Below are 19085 nucleotides of genomic sequence, written 5' to 3'. Positions count from 1 at the left end.
CCTCATCCCGGAATGAAAACGCCTGATTATTTACTCACATAACATGTGAAATTTCCATTGAGTCTGTGCGTAATGCAGTCTGCAAAATCCACTGTGCTCCAGGCCGGAATTCCAGTGTTGTGAAGTAACATGTATTTGGGAACGTCCTGCCTTATCGTCCACTACGCTATTGCGCATCCCATACTATTCATATCAATCATTGCATTCTCGCCATGGCCCCTGTCCCAAGGACATTAAACAATAGAACGTTATATTTGCAGTCAGACCTGTGGGCGTCTCCTCGCCGCTAGCTGAAAACCGAAAGCGCCGTCCTTCGAATTCCTCATTTGCAACATCACGTCGAAAAGGCATCTGTGACCGCTTGAAATCACAAATTCATCCATGTAGTGCGGCAGTGTGTGAAAATGGCAACTGGCTTCACTCACAAATGGGACGCCCCGCCCGTCGGTGAACCTCGGTACAGTGCTGCATGAGGGTCCACCGTTAATCGAGTACTACATTCCACTGACCCTTCACAAGTTTGTTCGCGACTGCAAAGATAGTATGTGAAACAATGGGACCATAGCAGAATGAACATATGAACCAATATTTCACTGCCATCGGGATCAAATACATGATTGTAATAGCAAGATGCCATGCGTCGAATTGCAGCGTTGTGTGCGGGACGTGCTCGCCCAAAGGGGATTGCAGCTTGCACAGGTGGAATGAATCACCACAGGTGGAGGCTATACAGCCTGAAAACACATAAATTGCACACCCAACCCCCTCCCACAACCACACCCACTCCAAAATGCTACCGGCAGGACTAGCGATGTTGGCCCTGGGGGACCTGATAGCACTGCAAGTACTCCAACTTCAAGAAGAAGACGAACACCAACTACTACAACAACCGGCCGCACAGAGGAGACGCAGGAGGAGGAGGAGGGCAAGGCAGGGCCAGCAAAGCCAGCCAGCACAGCCACTACCACCACGCAGGCAGCCCGCAATCCCACGCCTCCGAGCACATCCGTTCAACCTCACGGATGAGCAGATCCACACCCTCTACCGTTTGGACCGGGACACCATAACCGCCATTGTGGACATGACACAGGCTGACCTTGTCAGCATGATAGATAGCCCAACCGCCATCCCACCCCCACTGAAGGTGGTGTCTGTACTCCACTTTCTGGCCACAGGCACCTACCAGCACACAGTCGGACAGTTGCATGGCATTTCACAGCCAGTGTTCTCACGGACACTATTGCAAGTGCTCGATGCCCTCCTGAAGCACGCAGACGACTACATCTCTTTACCACGCTCGGAGCAGGAAATTACGAACACAAAAGTGGGATTCCATGCACTTGGCGGCATACCGGGTTGCATTGGTGCCATCGACTGCACCCATGTGGAATTGGTCGTCCCACATGCCATGGAGGCCCAGTACCGCAACCGAAAACAATTTCATTCTCTTAATGTACAAATGGTGTGTGACTCCAACAGGATCATTACACATTGTTGTGCCCGATTTCCTGGATCAACCCATGATTCTATGGTCTTGAGGAACTCTACAATACCACGCTACATGGAGCGACACGCAGGGAACAGATCCTGGCTACTCGGTGAGTCTCATTTCATGCATGATAATGTGGGGTATGTGATGCGGCAATGACCTGGCAGGAAGGGGGGGGTGCGTACGTAGCAATGTCATTCCACAAACATCCTTTATTGTCCACATACAGGTGATGCCGGGTATCCACTGAAGAGATGGCTCCTTACACCACTCCGGAACCCACAGAACCAGCATGAGGAGGACTACAACCATGCCCACTCACGTACCCGTGTAGTCATAGAACAGGCATTCGGCCTACTGAAGACTCATTTCCGCTGCCTCAGCAGGTCTGGCGGGGCACTCCTGTACCGCCATGAGAAGGTTGCAAAGATGGTCATGGCATGTGTCATGCTACACAACATGTGCGTACGTAGAAATGTGCCCATGCCCCCTGACGCAGAACTGCAAGCACCTGAAGATGGTCATGATGAGGGTGGGGATGTGGCAGCACCTCAAGGAGTCCGCGAGGCACAGGAGGGCCGTGACATTCGTCAGATTCTCATAGATTCATGCTTCTAGCACTCACGCCTGATGGCTTATACATGGACACGGGACTTGTGGCACTGTGTGTGTCTGGAACATGCACAATATGGACTGTACGCCTATAAAGGCCTCGTACACAAAGATCAATGTCCACACATCTCATAGGATGATCGTGCATTGTTTATAGCATATGTGAAATTATGTTACACACCCCATCGACCCGCCACCCAAGTGAGCCCAACACACCCCCTCCACTCTCCTACCTCCCCCCTGAACACCAGTGTCCAAAGATGCTCATTGTCAGTGGGCAGACGCTATTGCAAGCCCCCTCTCCGGGTATCAGGGGCACCCCTGCCTGTGGAGCGCAGGTTCCTCCCAGATCTACGTTGGGGGCTGCCCTGGACGGAACTTGCAACGGATGATGTCTCTGCCTGCTCACGTCCATGCATGTCCCTAAGGGTTTGTGAGAGCTCAGTGAGCACACGGCGCACAGCGGCAAGTTCAGCACATACGTCTTTGGACGTTGCATGCAGTTCCCCCCTCAGGCTCTCGGTGCTTCTCTCCATTTGTACTCTCAGGCTCTCGGTGCTTCTCTCCATTTGTGCCCTTAGTGTCTCTGTACTTCTCTCCATTTCTGCCCTAAGAGTCTCAGTTGATGTTTCTATGGCTGCCTTAGTACCCCCACATTCATCAGCATGGTCCTTGAGGAGCGTGGCCAGTTGCTGCTGTTGCACGATCACCTGGTCGAGGGACTGTTGCCTCTGCTGTGCCATGGCCATTTGCGGTGGTGTCACAGAGGGGCTGGTCACCTCATGTTGCCTTGCCACAGGGCTTGTGGGGGATGGCCAGTCGTCGTCTTGTGGGTGCCCCTGCGTGGTATCCTCATGGTGTACGGGATGAAACAAACAGGGGGATTGAGACAGGTCATGGATGGATCCTACATCGACATCCCCGTTTTCTGTGTCGGAGCATGCTGCCATTAATGCAGTGTCACCTATGGTGCTGCTGCCACCAGAAGCAGTGCCTTCTGTGGCATCCATTGGGGGGACCTGTGGTGGTGCTGTTGTGGGCATGCTGGCTGCTGGGGTGCCTGTTGAAGTTCCCTCCTGTGTGCTGCCACTTGATTTGTGCTGCTGCCGTGTCTTGATCCGTGCAGCTGAGGTGGAGGGTCTTTGGCCGTTGGTCTTGACCCTCTTTGCAGGTGTGCTGGTAGGGGTGTCCTGGAGCTCGTCGTTTGAATCGGACCCTGTGGTGGAGTAAAGGAGGGCGAGCGTTATTAATGGGTCTGTGGAAATTGGAATGGCAATGTATCACATGCATTGGGGTGGTACCTGAGGGTGATTTGGGTCGGGGCCTTGGAGGTGGTTTCATTTTTGTGTGGATTGAGGATGCAGTTGTTTTGCAGCCTGCAGTTAGGGTGTGCCTACTGCACGTGTACAGGGTGTTTTTAGGATTTTTAATTATTTATGTATTTAATGTGAGTTTTAAAGTGCGCTATCAGGCCAATTTATGTGGACGTTCTCCTGGACATGTGTTACTGTTGCACTATGTGGACACATGGTACTTCACATGATTGGACATTGTGGATTTAGCATTGTTTTATTTGGCCCACCTACCTGATTCTTCGGATGTCTGCACTCCTTTCTCCATCCCTCCGACTCCCTCTATACTCTCCATTCCAATGGTGGAGGCACAGATTTCTTCCCAGGGGGTCCACTTGATGGGTGATTCCGATCCTCCCCCGGTAGCTGTGGCAATGTTACGGTTGGCGGATAGTATGCTCCGTACGCGTATCCGCAAGTCGTCCCATCGCTTTCTGCATTGCTGTGGGTTGCGGGGTGCGGTCCCCACCGCACTTACCCGCTGTGCCACCAGGGCCCATATGGCCTTCTTGTTCGCAAGTGCCGTCCTGGTCATTTGCGTCGAGAAGACGACAGCAGCATTCTCCTGGAGGGTCTCTGTGAGCACGGTGAGTTCCTCACGGGAGAAGTGGACCTGCCGCTTGCGGTCGCACGCTTTTCTCGCTACTTTTCCCATTTTTATTGCTTTCACTAGGGTGGATGACGGGTTGAGATGTGTCTCAGGGTAGTATTTTTTATGGTTGTGTGGGAATTCTGATTTTATAGGTGTACGGCGTGCTGTTTCCCGTTCCGGGACCATGTTTTTACTTCCGTTTCCGTATATTTACGGTCACCGTACTTTCCGATTGCCGCTCATTACGGTGACCGCTAAGATGGGTGGCGGAATTGCACCTAGGGCGCCGTACGACGGCGGTGAGGGGCGTTTTGGGGACATTTCCGCCATCGCGGACTTTGCACTTCCGCCATGGCGTAGTGCTCGTGCCCGATGGGTCGGAATTAGCCGCACTTTGCTCCGTCGTGCAATGGCGGAAACGCTATTTACGCTATGGCGGTCAGGTCAGTCACTTTCCGCCAGGGTCGTAATGAGGGCCTTTAGCCCTCATTACGACCCTGGCGGAAATCGAAAAACGATGGCGGAAATGCAATACCGCCATCGAATAGCGCTCGGTGCGATTATGACCCGTCACCGTAAAGTACAATGCCATTAGCGACACCGTAGTGAACGCCAACGCTAACTGCACCAAGTACACGCACGCGCGCCATGCCAAACCGTAATTACCACCATGGCGCAACGGTACGCGAATTCTGACCCTAGCGGACATGTACCTAACGCCATCAAGCATGGCGGAAAGTACCATTCCGCCATGGTGAGAAGTACGGCATCGCGAACCAACCGTAAACGGCCCTACTGAGTGCCTGTACACCACTCCCTGGCCACATTGCACAACTCCTCGTAGGTGCAATGAAGTCACACAATGCAACCAGTGAAATGTACAAGTCACCCATGCATGCCAACGAACAAATGAATCTAGGGGCTCCAAGTGCCTTGTGAGTGGCCATCCATATTTGCCATGGCACCATTGCCGCACTGATGCAGCACAGGCATGTGAAGGTTCAAGTCCAGCAACATGAACAGAAATATGAGACAAACAAAAACAGGCCCCCCCATCGACTGACACCAGTGTAAGGCAACATTCAAAGCAGTATCCAGAGTGAGACTGCACCAGCCCTGTACTCCTGCCAGTAAACAAACCAACCATCAGCATAAGCATGTACCACACAAGTTGGCAGAGTGACTGAGCAGCCAGGCTCATCTCAAGAGGGGCCAATGGGAGCTGCAGGGCACAGATGGCACGAATACAGAAGCTATTCCAATGGACATGACCTCAGTCTCCCTCCAAGAAACGCACGCAAACACAGGCACCTGTGACCAGCCATATTCTGATAATCACATCATTCCACCAATCCACCTGGCTGACCGGCATCTGTTACACAAAAGCTAATCCCCCGCCCCTGAGCATGACATCATTAAAACAGTCATAATGGTACCCCCTATCCCTGACCACACTGGGCTTCGTAGGCAAACGCGGCCAGTACAGTACCACGCAACTATACTCAGAAGCCGGAACCCAATGCAGATCTTCTCACAATACATCGCTCCACAAATAGGAATATGCTACATTACTTGCAAAGAAGAACGCTACACGGTTAATATCAGAATAGAAATTTAATGCACAACAAAATCACCAAGCCCATACAGCCATTAGGTCATGAACTCCAAAATATATTTCATTATTGTGGGCTCCATCCGCAATAAATGACCAGCTTCTTCTTGTGTGACGTCCTGTTCCTTCATGGTACACAGGGGCTACATTCACGTTCAAAAAGGCAACATGGAAGCGCCTAGAACCGCAGGGCCGTCCCATTAGGTAGGCACTAGTCCAGCTGAAAGGTCGATATGTTGCTCCTAGCCACTAGTACTGCGTAAGGGCATGTGGCCCATTGGCGATCGTCCCATAAGATCGTAATGGTGCTCCACTGATTGACACGAAGCAGCAGGTGTCGGGAGTAAAAGCCATCTGCAGGAGTGGCATACAGATGGCAGCGGCAAAAGGGGAGGAGATACCTGTCACCCAAATGAAATGAAAAAGAATAGTATGGGCATCAGAACTTCATTTGAATTACTCACTTCAATGATCACACTAAATCCACAGCCATATGCATGCTAGCCCACTCAAAAGGATTATTCCCACCCAAAAATCACTTGCGAATCATAACTATAAAAATCCAGGTGAAAACACTATTACAAACGAGTGTTTGTGTGCATGCGTCTGTCAAAACAGAATCCATTAGATGGGATTGGTAACGTGCATAGACACAAGTGTTTGAAGGCGCGTCGAGACAGGGAGGGTTCAACAAGGGCAGATAGACGATGGTCCCACTATGGCAGCTCTGCATCACATAGCGCAGGGGAGGTGGATAGATTCCAAAAAGCCCTGTACATGGCAAACTCTCCATTAAATCATCTGTCCATGCATCCATACATTATTCCCTCATCCCGGAATGAAAACGCCTGATTATTTACTCACATAACATGTGAAATTTCCATTGAGTCTGTGCGTAATGCAGTCTGCAAAATCCACTGTGCTCCAGGCCGGAATTCCAGTGTTGTGAAGTAACATGTATTTGGGAACGTCCTGCCTTATCGTCCACTACGCTATTGCGCATCCCATACTATTCATATCAATCATTGCATTCTCGCCATGGCCCCTGTCCCAAGGACATTAAACAATAGAACGTTATATTTGCAGTCAGACCTGTGGGCGTCTCCTCGCCGCTAGCTGAAAACCGAAAGCGCCGTCCTTCGAATTCCTCATTTGCAACATCACGTCGAAAAGGCATCTGTGACCGCTTGAAATCACAAATTCATCCATGTAGTGCGGCAGTGTGTGAAAATGGCAACTGGCTTCACTCACAAATGGGACGCCCCGCCCGTCGGTGAACCTCGGTACAGTGCTGCATGAGGATCCACCGTTAATCGAGTACTACATTCCACTGACCCTTCACAAGTTTGTTCGCAACTGCAAAGATAGTATGTGAAACAATGGGACCATAGCAGAATGAACATATGAACCAATATTTCACTGCCATCGGGATCAAATACATGATTGTAATAGCAAGATGCCATGCGTCGAATTGCAGCGTTGTGTGCGGGACGTGCTCGCCCAAAGGGGATTGCAGCTTGCACAGGTGGAATGAATCACCACAGGTGGAGGCTATACAGCCTGAAAACACATAAATTGCACACCCAACCCCCTCCCACAACCACACCCACTCCAAAATGCTACCGGCAGGACTAGCGATGTTGGCCCTGGGGGACCTGATAGCACTGCAAGTACTCCAACTTCAAGAAGAAGACGAACACCAACTACTACAACAACCGGCCGCACAGAGGAGACGCAGGAGGAGGAGGAGGGCAAGGCAGGGCCAGCAAGGCCCGCCAGCACAGCCACTACCACCACGCAGGCAGCCCGCAATCCCACACCTCCGAGCACATCCGTTCAACCTCACGGATGAGCAGATCCACACCCTCTACCGTTTGGACCGGGACGCCATAACCGCCATTGTGGACATGACACAGGCTGACCTTGTCAGCATGATAGATAGCCGAACCGCCATCCCACCCCTACTGAAGGTGGTGTCTGTACTCCACTTCCTGGCCACAGGCACCTACCAGCACACAGTCGGACAGTTGCTTGGCATTTCACAGCCAGTGTTCTCACAGACACTATTGCAAGTGCTCGATGCCCTCCTGAAGCACGCAGACGGCTACATCTCTCTACCACGCTCGGAGCAGGAAATTACGAACACAAAAGTGGGATTCCATGCACTTGGCGGCATACCGGGTTGCATTGGTGCCATCGACTGCACCCATGTGGAATTGGTCGTCCCACATGCCATGGAGGCCCAGTACCGCAACCGAAAACAATTTCATTCTCTTAATGTACAAATGGTGTGTGACTCCAACAGGATCATTACACATTGTTGTGCCCGATTTCCTGGATCAACCCATGATTCTATGGTCTTGAGGAACTCTACAATTCCACGCTACATGGAGCGACACGCAGGGAACAGATCCTGGCTACTCTGTGAGTCTCATTTCATGCATGATAATGTGGGGTATGTGATGCGGCAATGACCTGGCAGGAAGGGGGGGGTGCGTACGTAGCAATGTCATTCCACAAACATCCTTTATTGTCCACATACAGGTGATGCCGGGTATCCACTGAAGAGATGGCTCCTTACACCACTCCGGAACCCACAGAACCAGCATGAGGAGGACTACAACCATGCCCACTCACGTACCCGTGTAGTCATAGAACAGGCATTCGGCCTACTGAAGACTCGTTTCCGCTGCCTCAGCAGGTCTGGCGGGGCACTCCTGTACCGCCATGAGAAGGTTGCAAAGATGGTCATGGCATGTGTCATGCTACACAACATGTGCGTACGTAGAAATGTGCCCATGCCCCCTGACGCAGAACTGGAAGCACCTGAAGATGGTCATGATGAGGGTTGGGATGTGGCAGCACCTCAAGGAGTCCGCGAGGCACAGGAGGGCCGTGACATTCGTCAGATTCTCATAGATTCATGCTTCTAGCACTCACGCCTGGTGGCTGATACATGGACACGGGACTTGTGGCACTGTGTGTGTCTGGAACATGCACAATATGGACTGTACGCCTATAATGGCCTCGTACACAAAGATCAATGTCCACACATCTCATAGGATGATCGTGCATTGTTTATAGCATATGTGAAATTATGTTACACACCCCATCGACCCGCCACCCAAGTGAGCCCAACACACCCCCTCCACCCTCCTACCTCCCCCCGAACACCAGTGTCCAAAGATGCTCATTGTCAGTGGGCAGACGCTATTGCAAGCCCCCTCTCCGGGTATCAGGGGCACCCCTGCCTGTGGAGCGCAGGTTCCTCCCAGATCTACGTTGGGGGCTGCCCTGGACGGAACTTGCAACGGATGATGTCTCTGCCTGCTCACGTCCATGCATGTCCCTAAGGGTTTGTGAGAGCTCAGTGAGCACACGGCGCAGAGCGGCAAGTTCAGCACATACGTCTTTGGACGTCGCATGCAGTTCCCCCCTCAGGCTCTCGGTGCTTCTCTCCATTTGTACTCTCAGGCTCTCGGTGCTTCTCTCCATTTGTGCCCTTAGCGTCTCTGTACTTCTCGCATTTCTGCCCTAAGTGTCTCAGTTGATGTTTCTATGGCTGCCTTAGTACCCCCACATTCATCAGCATGGTCCTTGAGGAGCGTGGCCAGTTGCTGCTGTTGCACGATCACCTGGTCGAGGGACTGTTGCCTCTGCTGTGCCATGGCCATTTGCGGTGGTGTCACAGAGGGGCTGGTCACCTCATGTTGCCTTGCCACAGGGCTTGTGGGGGATGGCCAGTCGTCGTCTTGTGGGTGCCCCTGCGTGGTATCCTCATGGTGTACGGGATGAAACAAACAGGGGGATTGAGACAGGTCATGGATGGATCCTACATCGACATCCCCGTTTTCTGTGTCGGAGCATGCTGCCATTAATGCAGTGTCACCTATGGTGCTGCTGCCACCAGAAGCAGTGCCTTCTGTGGCATCCATTGGGGAAACCTGTGGTGGTGCTGTTGTGGGCATGCTGGCTGCTGGGGTGCCTGTTGAAGTTCCCTCCTGTGTGCTGCCACTTGATTTGTGCTGCTGCCGTGTCTTGATCCGTGCAGCTGAGGTGGAGGGTCTTTGGCCGTTGGTCTTGGCCCTCTTTGCAGGTGTGCTGGTAGGGGTGTCCTGGAGCTCGTCGTTTGAATCGGACCCTGTGGTGGAGTAAAGGAGGGCGAGCGTTATTAATGGGTCTGTGGAAATTGGAATGGCAATGTATCACATGCATTGGGGTGGTACCTGAGGGTGATTTGGGTCGGGGCCTTGGAGGTGGTTTCATTTTTGTGTGGATTGAGGATGCAGTTGTTTTGCAGCCTGCAGTTAGGGTGTGCCCGCTGCACGTGTAGAGGGTGTTTTTAGGATTTTTAATTATTTATGTATTTAATGTGAGTTTTAAAGTGCGCTATCAGGCCAATGTATGTGGACGTTCTCCTGGACATGTGTTACTGTTGCACTATGTGGACACATGGTACTTCACATGATTGGACATTGTGGATTTAGCATTGTTTTATTTGGCCCACCTACCTGATTCTTCGGATGTCTGCACTCCTTTCTCCATCCCTCCGACTCCCTCTATACTCTCCATTCCAATGGTGGAGGCACAGATTTCTTCCCAGGGGGTCAACTTGATGGGTGATTCCGATCCTCCCCCGGTAGCTGTGGCAATGTTACGGTTGGCGGATAGTATGCTCCGTACGCGTATCCGCAAGTCGTCCAATCGCTTTCTGCATTGCTGTGGGTTGCGGGGTGCGGTCCCCACCGCACTTACCCGCTGTGCCACCAGGGCCCATATGGCCTTCTTGTTCGCAAGTGCCGTCCTGGTCATTTGCGTCGAGAAGACGACGGCAGCATTCTCCTGAAGGGTCTCTGTGAGCACGGTGAGTTCCTCACGGGAGAAGTGGACCTGCCGCTTGCGGACGCACGCTTTTTTCGCTACTTTTCCCATTTTTATTGCTTTCACTAGGGTGGATGACGGGTTGGGATGTGTCTCAGGGTAGTATTTTTTATGGTTGTGTGGGAATTCTGATTTTATAGGTGTACGGCGTGCTGTTTCCCGTTCCGGGACCATGTTTTTACTTCCGTTTCCGTATATTTACGGTCACCGTACTTTCCGATTGCCGCTCATTACGGTGACCGCTAAAATGGGTGGCGGAATTGCACCTAGGGCGCCGTACGACGGCGGTGAGGGGCGTTTTGGGGACATTTCCGCCATCGCGGACTTTGCACTTCCGCCATGGCGTAGTGCTCGTGCCCGATGGGTCGGAATTAGCCGCACTTTGCTCCGTCGTGCAATGGCGGAAACGCTATTTACGCTATGGCGGTCAGGTCAGTCACTTTCCGCCAGGGTCGTAATGAGGGCCTTTGAGATTAGTTATATGTCGCTTGAGGCAAACCAATTATCGATCGGGGATGTAATGAAGGTTGCTAGTTCTTTGGCAGACTCTTTTATGAGGGCGGCTGGACAAATGTTGCCTTGACATTTTGGACGGTTTAACGTCCAAGATGGTGTTAATAGTTTCAGTGATGGTTACGGGGGTGAATTGGAATCTGGGTAGAGATATAGGTGGGGTGGTGAGTGCGTCGCAGGTCAGGGAGGGTAGAGCTAGTTTAGCTTTTTTGGCAGTGATTTTGTCTTGGGGTGAGGAGACTTTGCCATAGAGTGCCTTTTGGATGTTGTTGCACCATAGTGAGTCTTTGCTGCAGTGATCAGGTGGGGGTGCAGGTGATTCTAACTCCCATAAAATCAGGAAGAGTTCTCTGCTTCTTGATTTAGCTTGCAGAATTCTTTGGTTGTAGGATTTTTCTTTTGCTTGGAGGATGGCTAGTTTATAATCTGTGACCTGGGTGTTAAAATGCTGCTTGTTTGTGCAGGAGGCTTTTTTTCCAGGTATTTTCATCTGTTCTTTATCCTAGGCGTAGGGCTTTGAGACTGGGTGTGTACCAGGAATTTTGGTGAGCGGTGGGTTTTAGGTTTGCGGATGCCCAGGGGGTCAATTTTATTGATGGTGCCAAGGATGGTGTGGTTGTAGAACGCTACCATATCTTTGGGGTTGAGGTGAGTGGGTGGGAGGGACTATAGTTAGTGGTGAGATGAGTGGGAGTATGTTGTCTGGGGTGATGTTGCGTGGGTTCCTGGAGAGAATCATTTGGGTGTGTTCGACTGGGCTGTTACCTTTTAGGATGTCGTTGATGGTGAAGAGTATGAGATTGTGGTCTGACCATGGGCACGGGGTGATGGCTGTGACAGTTGTAATGCAGTTGCAGTTATAGTGGGTGGGGGGCAAATCCGTGTAGATCCTTAGCCTATATCATTAAAAATATAAATTTAATTAATTTCCCATTTGGTAGAACACTACGGGGTACATTTTGTTAAAATCAAAAATGAACAAAGCTCACTTCCCAGTGTGCGCTGAAAACTATAGCCTATAATTTAATTGGTTAATCCTTTTTGTCCTGCTGACCCTGACTTCTTTAAGGAAGAGAGGTGTCTTTGTTCTTAAATCAGTCCACCCTTTTTATCCAGCTTCTCCAACACAGGCCTTTCAGTAAGGTGGTCTGAAAAACAAACCGCTAAATCACCCTTTTAAACCAAAAGTGTGGGCGAAACTATAATTGCCATATGTATTTGTGCCAATAATCCTACTGCTGGCCTTTTAAGCCTGCAGGAAAATCTTAATCGCACAACACTACTTGAGAATTACTTTTGATATTGATCAGTGTAATTATTTTGCGAAGTGACATTTGGAGCAAGTGAAGAATTGTGAATGTGTTCTTTTCAATTTACTTTTGTGATGTATTTATGCTGAGAGAAGTTGATTGTGTTGTGCCACGGATAAAATGGTGTTTGACATTTTTGTGCTTAAGTCCTACTTTTATTTAAATAAATACCAATATATTTCCGGTACAACGGCCTGGTTCTTGGCTCATTGTTGGCTCAGGGGAGAGGGATCCAAGGGGCATGATACGTGTCTGAGGTAGAGCTAAAGAAAATAATCTGTTAAACAGTTTGTTGCATAACCACTTGAGTGGGGATCGAAAGAACTCCCCGTGTTGAGGGCGGCTTCTCATTAAACAGTTACAGATATATATGTGCTGTTCACCACTAATTCTGGGCACTTTGCTTTGGGTGTTGGCAGCTAATATGATCCCACTACATGTGCTTTAATCCTGATTAGCCCTTCATAATAATAATTATTTAGCATTTATATAGCGCTACGAACCCTCAGGTATCTGAGCACAGCTTATTGATACCCGGAGTGTGGAGGTCATTACGACCCAGGCGGTAAGTACACCAACTTTACCACCATGGTGTAAACTACGTTTACACCATGGTGGATGGCGGATTTACCACCCCATTCCAAGGTGAGTGGGGCGGTAAATCCCCATTTCCCATTTACCCTTCCCCATTCCCATTTTTGCCCCATAGGGCATAATGGGAGTGGGGAAGGCGCTAATTACGGCACCGTAAATTACGGTGCCGTAATTAGCACCAAGGCGGTTTAGCGCCATGGAATTGGAATCAGGCGTTAATTGTTAACGACGGCGTTAACCCTTAACGCCTGGGTCGTAATGACCTCCTGTGTGGTGGTTATTTATGGACCTCAGAAGGATTAAAGGCTTAGTTTGGGTCTGTGCTCTACGCATGTGCTATCGGACTGGCATGCTTTCATGAGGGTTTGCTGGATACATATCTCAGTCCAAATGCCAGCCCACAAACTGCCATGTCATCTCAATTGGAAGTAGCCTCTGTTGAAGATGGAGTAGAAGGTTCTGTATCTTTCGGCGGGAAGATAATTGCAGATTGCAATGTCTACTGCCGTTTTGAAATGCTGGTGTCAACACTGTTGCATTTCAGGTTCGCGGCCTACGCGCGGGGGCTGGCATCGCGCGTGTAGGCCGCGCGGCCCGTGGCGCAGCTCCAGCGGGAGCTCTGAATAACTCACACCCACGCTGGATCGTCGTTTGCCCGGAACTGCTCCCCGAACGCGGGGGCGGGGCTTTTATTAAGGACGCCCTGCGTCACCGCGTAGCGGGACGCAGGGCGGAACACAACATTCCTCCTTTATTATAAAACAAAACAAAACACACACAACTCAAACAGCCGACCAACGGCCAAATCCAGCATAACGCTCAGTCTTCAATACTCCGCCACCTTGCCATCGGGGTTCATGGCACTATTGCACCAGCTACCACACATAGTCACTTAGCTTGGCTGGCGGTCTCGTCGTGGTTCTCAGTCGGTATCGTCCTTCGCGGGGGTCCTTCCCCCTTGCTCCAGACTCGGTTCCATCGTCGCTGTTCGGGTCCTCGAGGCCAGGTTCATCCGCCGGTTCCCAGCTTCCATCCCGCGCTCCATCCTCCTCAGGGATGGCCTCCGGCTCTTCTTCGCAGGGTGGATTGTCCATGCCTTCCCGAGGGCATTCCTTTTCAGTCCATAGTGTACGGGGTATGGCTTTGAACCATGACGCATTTCTCGTCACTTGGCGGTTTCCTCGTGTCACAGTGACCATGGTTCCATGCCGGTTGCTGACGGTCCATGGCAGTTCCTCGTACCTTGTGGCAAGTTTTGACTTGGAAGGGTTACGTAGCATGATAACCTGGTCACCCACTTGATGATGGGACGGCCTCGCTCTCCGCTTGCCACTCATGTGTTCGTTGGCATCCCTCCTCCTTCTCTCGGTGCGTTCTTCGTTCACCGTGTCCGGGGTTCTGCTTGGGTGATGCGGGATCGAGGATCTGATTACGGTGCCGAACATGAGGTCCGCCGGCGGTATGCCGGTGGTACTGTGAGGCGTGACCCGGTAATTTCGGAGGAATCGGAAGAGATCAACCTTCCAGGGGCTGGCGTTGGCCTTAGACACTCGGAGTACTTTATTGATAGTTCGCATGAATCGTTCTACGTCCCCATTTGCCTGGGGGTGTCTTGGAGTGATGTGGTGATATTTCACATTGAGGTCCTGTAGGTACCTTTTGAAGTCCTCTCCCGTAAACGGCGGGCCATTGTCGCTTTTGATCGAGATGGGTAGTCCATGGGTTGCGAACATTTTCTCTAGGGCCGGAATGACCACTTCAGCTGCTGTGGACTCTACTATCTCAACCTCCGGGTAGCGGGAGTGGTCATCGACGGCCACCAGCAAGTGGAGGCCTTCCCGGAGCTTGCAAAAGTCAATGCTGATGGCCTCCCAGCGAGAGCGGCCCCGTTCTGCCGATATGATGGGTTCCGGGTCTGGCGGCCCCCCTGTTATCTGACAGGCTAGGCACGTTGTGATGAGTGTCTCGACCCGCTCCTCGATCTGGGGAAACCATACTCGGTGCCGAATGCGGGCTTTCGTCCTTACCAGTCCTTGGTGCCCCTCATGTGCTAGGGCCACTATCCTGTCCTGTAGTTTGAGAGGGATTACGATGCGGTTTCCTCGAAGTAACATTCCACCTTCCGTGACTGACAAGTCTTGCCGGACTGTGAATATGCCTGACAAAAACCCTTTTGCTTCCGCTGTTCTGTTGTGTGTATGTCTCATGAAAGTCTTCCAGTCACCGGACAGGATGGCATCTTTCACCAAGTCGCAACACGGGTCTTGGTGTGTTTCCGCCTCGATTTCCTCGATGCTCACCGCTTTGGGCTTCATTGCTCGCACCACTTGGCATATGTGTTCCTCTGTTTCTGTCGCTACTTGGATCTCTTGTTGAGTGGCCTCTCGCGGATGCCTGGATAGAAAATCCGCTGGGTTCCCGCTGCCTGGTTGGTAAACGAGGTCAAAGTCATATTGCTGGAGGTGCAATAACCACTTGGTTATTCGTGCCGGAGGGTGTGCTGAGGTTCCCATGAATATTGGTAGGAGGGGCTTGTGGTCCGTGATCGTCGTGAAGTGACGTCCATATAGGTAGAGGTGAAAATGCCGGCACCCCCACAGCACGGCGATGGCCTCCTTTTCGATGTGCGAGTACCGTTGTTCGGTCTCGGTGAGGGCTCTCGATGCATACGCGATCGTTCTTTTCTCCCCTTCCCTCGTGACTTGCATTAGGATGGCACCGAGCCCCACGGGGCTGGCATCTACGAATAGTTCTGTAGGCAGTTCAGTGTTGTAGTAGGCCATCTTGGTGTCAGCTGAGAGGGAGTCCTTGATGTTTTCGAACGAGTCCTGGCATGTTGGCCCCCATTCCCACTTGACGTTGGCTTTCGTAAGTTCCCGCAGTGGCTCAGATAGTGTGGCCAGGTTTCGGATGAACCTCCCGCAGTAGGTGGCCATGCCTAGAAAGCTGCGCACTTCCGTGGGTGTCATCGGAGGGCTAGCCGCCTGGATGTCTGCGACCTTCTGCGGGTCCGGGGAGATGCCTGTGCTGCCAAACTTGTATCCGAAAAACGTGATCTCCGTTTTGAGGAACTCGCACTTTTCCCGATGTATTGTGAGCCCAACCTCTTGTAGTCGGCCCAGGAGGGCGTGAAGCCTCTTGATGTGTGTCTCTTTGTCGGGGGCGTGAATCAGAATGTCATCGCTCACGTTGAGGACACCAGGGATGCCTCGGATGACCTCCTGGATGGTCTGCTGGAACACCTCCGCAGCTGATGATATTCCAAAGCTTAGGCGTTTATACCTCCGCAGCCCCAGATGTGTAGAGAACGTTGTTATGTATCGAGAGTCTCTGTGGAGCTTGAGTTGATGGTATCCCGCCTTTAGGTCAATCTTTGAAAATATCTTCGACCCTGTGAGGTCAGCCACAATCTCGTCAATTGTTGGGGTTATGTGGCGTTCCCTTTTTATGGCAGTGTTAGGGAGACGCATGTCTATGCAGATCCGCACCTTTCCAGGTTGCTTGGGCTTCCGTGTGACTACCATTGGGGAGACCCACGGTGTGGGCCCTGTGACCTCCTCAATGATGCCCGCTTCCTCCAGTGCCTTGAGTTCCTGCTCCACTTGTTCCCTCATGTGGAACGGCGTTCTCCGGTGCCGGACGGCTTTCGGCTGCACAGTCTCATCAATATGCAGTTTGATGGTTTTGCCTCTTAGGCAGCCTATGCCTTCTTGCAAGTCCGGGTATTGGTTAAGCATCTGCTCGATCTCCATTTCTTCGTTGATATGGCAGACGAATTGAACCACTCCCAAGTCCTCCGCAGCGTCCCCACTCAGGAGGCTCTCAACACCTGCCTTCACAACATAGACTTTGGACCATAGTCTGTTCTCCCCATGTTCCAGTGTGGTGCGGAACCTGCCAATCACCGGCAGGGGCTTTCGACCGCCGTATGCATAGAGCAGAGTGTCGGTGCTTTTCAGCTCTGGTGGAGGGCTTAGAGTCAGGAAGATGCTCTCAGGCATTACGTTCACCGAAGCGCCCGTGTCGATGGTCATCTGAACGCACTGATTTTGGATGGTGACCATGCATTTGCGCCTTCGGGTGGCTTTTCCTCGAGGTCCACGGTCCTGGCATAGTGCAGACACTAGGTATACCTTCCTTCCTTTCCTGTCTGTGTCCTTGGAGGGGGCCTGCAGCATTGCCGAGACATCGTCCCCTTCATCCTCCGTAGAAGAGCTGGCCACTGCGACCCTTCTGGCACTGGCTTGCTTCTTTTTCTTGGTCGCGATCTTCTCCGGCTGGTTTTGCTGAGGCTGTATGGGGGTGTCCGTTGATCGGCATACTTTCGCGTAATGGTCCTTCCGGCCACATGCCCCACACGTGGTGCCTTGCGCAGGACAGTTGCGACGGCCATGTCGTGGGCCACCGCACCAACCACACTCAGTGGGTCCTGGAATACGCGGTTGCCACCTGTTTTGTCCGTATCCGCCACTGTTGTCGTCTCTCGAGGGTTGTTTGGTGGCGATGCGGGCCACCATAGCCGTGTTGAGAGCAGGTTGCAGCCTGTGTAGCGTGGCCTCCATGTTGGCCGCTCTAGTGTGTGCCAGTTCCCTCTGGCGTCCTAGTTCAAGGATACGCTGTAGGGGGATACCCTTCTCGCTGAGTATCAGGCGCCTCAGTTTTTCCGAATAAATCCCGTTGATGATCTGCCTCCTGATTTCCTTCTCCACATTTGTAAATTCACAGGACATGGCTAACTTCCTCAGGCGGGTGTGGTACGCATCAAGGGTTTCCTCCGCTGTCTGTAATGTGGTGCAGAAGAGAAACGTCTCATAGTCCGGGTTCAATTGAGGGAGAAAGTGATCGGTGAGGGCGTCTTTTGCGCTTCGGTATCCATCTAGGCCATCATCAACGTTCAGCGAATTGAAAATGCGCAGTACCTCGTCACCCACACTGAGTAGCAGGTGTGCCTTCAGTTTCCTGGGCGCAGTGATCTCTTTGCACTCCATCGCCATCTCGAACTTCTGGATCCATAGCTGCCATCTGGGTCCGCATGACGACGGATCCGTGAATGGGTCAAACGGTTGGACCAGTGTCGACGAAGTGCCTTGGGTTCGAGGTGGAGGCGGCGTCATGGACAGGTTTGCCGCCATTCTGGACGGCGTGGAGGGCCCAGGCGTGGATGTGCCGGCCGCCATGCTGGCGTGTACCTGATCCGTGTTGTCGTGGGTGCCTCCTACAGCCACCGATTCTGTGCTGCGACGTCTACCTGCCTTGGAGGTGCCGCTGTGCCCAGGCACTCCCCACACTCTGTGGTGCTGCTCTCCTGTGGTGGATGGGAAGATCTGTGGTCTTGGAGGCAGAGCTCATTGGTATTTGAGAGAAAACGAAAAAAAAAAAAATTTTTTTTTTTTTTTTTTTTTTTTTTTTGGGGTGGGGGGTCACGTGTGTGATGGCACCCCCACCGGGTGTCCAAAAATTAAGCCGCGATGGCTGTGCGTCGTTGTGGTGCCTTCAGGGCACCGAGCTTATTGTGGAGCTCGTCTCTCCTCGTCGCCATTGTTGCATTTCAGGTTCGCGGCCTACGCGCGGGGGCTGGCATCGCGCGTGTAGGCCGCGCGGCCCGTGGCGCAGCTCCAGCGGGAGCTCTGAATAACTCACACCCACGCTGGATCGTCGTTTGCCCGGAACTGCTCCCCGAACGCGGGGGCGGGGCTTTTATTAAGGACGCCCTGCGTCACCGCGTAGCGGGACGCAGGGCGGAACACAACAAACACTACTGCCGGATTCGTTTTGGCATTCAGGCTCCGTCGAAATGCTGGCTCATTTGTTCACGTTTTTGATTTTTTATCTTTACATTTTTTGATGGGTTCCATCCATACCCCCTGTACCTTTGCTCCTCTTGACTCCTGTCATCCACTCTCCCATACAGCACCCCATACCTTCAGCATAACAGGAAGTCTATGTCCCTCACATCCGGTAGGAACCTCATACCACGCCAATGGCATTTTAGTTTTGTGCCATGTTTTAAGGCCAGCCTGCATCCCTGAGTCTTCTCCGAGGCTTACATGCATCAGCTGGAGTATTCATTGTGTACTGGTGTAGACATGTGGATGCAGTGTTCCAATTGCATTATTTAAGATATACTGTT

This window comes from Ambystoma mexicanum, chromosome 1p (genome assembly GCF_040938575.1).
Source record: "Ambystoma mexicanum isolate Mex_15411 chromosome 1p, UKY_AmexF1_1, whole genome shotgun sequence".
NCBI lineage: Eukaryota > Metazoa > Chordata > Amphibia > Caudata > Ambystomatidae > Ambystoma > Ambystoma mexicanum.
The sequence above is the reverse complement of the archived record's forward strand: the minus strand, read 5'-3'. Positions refer to the sequence as shown.